Here is a 2500-nt window from a genome sequence, read left to right as displayed (position 1 = left end):
TGCCACCCGCCCTTCCATTCGATTGATTTTTCCTTAATTTTTTTAGCCTACAAATGTAAAGCCGGATCAAATCCCAGACAGTGAGTTCTCTATTGAGGACATATTTTAGGTACTGCAGGATGACGCGTGCGAATTTAACGATAATAGCAACTTTGAGGTCCAGGTTAATGGAAATTTGCGTAAGAACTTTCACTTCTGGAGAAGCATTGGTTAATCCCCTTTCATTTTGAGCGTCATAGAGAAGGGATATACGTTACCTTTCCGTTCCGGAACCCGCCGCTTTTAAGAACAATAGCTCAGCGCTGGAGCATGAAGAATTTGTTGCGAGTGGGTTAGAAGTGCTCTGTAAGTCTGGCCGTGTTATTCGGTGCGCCGCGCCCCATAATGTCGTCAACCCCCTTACTTTTTCTGTGTAGACAAACGGTTAAAAGAGGTCAGATTTGGACTTGAGATACGTGAACAGGCATTTGCAGAAGAAACGAATAAAATATGAGGATTGGAAAGTGGGCATTTCGTATTTTGAGATGGGGCTTACATGTTCACATTCGATGTTAAGAGCGGTTACCATCGTATAGAGATTGCAAGCGATTACTAATGTTACCTTGTTTTTTCGTAGGTTGACCCTGTTTCTAAGAGAGCACAATTTTACCAATGTACGGTATCGCCCTTTGGTCTTCCCTCCGCGAGTGGAATCACTCCGATCATCACGGAGCTCATCAAGACGATAACTGACAAATTCACCTCTGAGGGAGCTTCGTTGAAGTACTTGAAAATTGCTGAGTTGAATACTTTAGATTTTGCAGGTTTCTTCCGCTGTAGTGCATGAGCTTAGTAGTGTGTTAGAACAAAAATTCTAAGAAACTATGCGGCGCAGTAATACGGATGAATATAAAATGAAAGCTCAAATTTGCACCCAAGAAGTTTAAAAGAGAACCAAACGTCTCCAAGGTACTCCCTCTTCATCAGCGGTTTGAAAGCAACTGAACATTGCGCGTGCAACATGACCTTCAAATAAAAAAAACGCAAAGGTTTACAGCACGCGCTGACTTTATATGAAACCAAAGTCCACATCAGGGCCGTTTATACGAGAGAAAATAAGCCGCGGCTTACTCTGGCCGCGAACACCCCGTATAAATGGTACAAAATCTACGTTCACAGCTTTCTTAAGCCACGGCTTATCCTGGCCGGGGAGTTTATACTCGTATAAATAGTTCCTTTCGCGGCTTACGTAAGCCACGGCCAGAGTTAGCCGCGGCTTATTTTCTCTCGTATAAACGGCCCTAATTGAGATCAACAGGCTGTAGGATGCGGTGTCTGAAGATCATCCTGGCTTCAAAACTACTTAATTTTGTCTGTGGCATCCCTGAACGGATTACAGAGACCAACCTGCCTGAGTAGTGTGCCCCGGGGAAGCAAAATGGAGCCTAACAGGAAAATCGGAGTCTGGTAGCCTTGTTGATGTTCTCTAAATCTGTCACCCAAGCGTCTACCAGTTTCTCCGATATAGGTCTTGCGGCATGCGTGGCATTTGATGGCATAAACGAAGTTCTCGCTGACACAGGTGTATTTCGATGTAAAAGTGATGCATCCATCTGGACTATCGATAAATGTGGAGGCAGGTGTTGCAGCGAGACCGGCCACAGGGGAAAGTACTGCAGTCCTCATCAGCTGTAGTCGGGTTAGTGAGAGTGCTTCTGACTAGCTCATAGTCCCGCAGGTTCTGATCACATCGATAAGCATACATGATGCGCAGGGGTAGAAAAATATGTGCAGTGTCGGGATCATCCCGCAGGGGCTGACAATTTCGTGAGATGATATTTTTTATAAGTTGGTTGGTTGGATGGTATGTTAAAACCAGGGGGATGGGGGAATGCTCTGCGGAAGGGATGTCTGCAACTGGTTCTGAAGTGGTGTCTGCCACACGTGGTCTGGCGAGAATTCGAGAGCGTGCTCTGTCTACAATGTCTTGTGGGTAACCAAGGTTTCTAAAGAAATTAGCCATCTCCTTGCTCTTTACGTCAAAATCTTCATTGTCAGTGCAGATGCGATTTAAGCGTAGAAACGGACCGTGAGGGATGGACTTCTTACGACGAATGGGATGCGAGGATGCATATTTAAGGTAGGAATGAGTGTCAGTGGATTTGTGAGTGTATGCTGGTTGTAAGACGGTCAGAAGTTGGCCTTAAAACAAGGTCGACTGAGAAAAGACAGTTCTTCATCAGAGATGGATCAGGTGAACTTAACGCTTGCATGAAAGTCATTCATGAAGGTTGCAAATTCTTCGATCGCATCCCTGCTACCGGAAAAGGCCCCGACAATGTCGTCAATGTATCGTTTATACAGGTCGGGATTGGCTCTTGTGTGTTGTTCAAAGATTTGCTCCTCTATATGATCCATGAAAAGACTAGCATAGTTGGGTCCAAGTCGGCTTCGTAACCCCTCCGATTTGATTATAGTGCTTCCCATTGAAAGAGAAAGTATTCAACTGGGTAAGAACAAG

This window comes from Montipora foliosa, unplaced genomic scaffold (assembly GCF_036669935.1).
Source record: "Montipora foliosa isolate CH-2021 unplaced genomic scaffold, ASM3666993v2 scaffold_410, whole genome shotgun sequence".
Classification (NCBI taxonomy): Eukaryota; Metazoa; Cnidaria; class Anthozoa; order Scleractinia; family Acroporidae; genus Montipora; species Montipora foliosa.
This window is presented reverse-complemented; position numbering follows the sequence as displayed.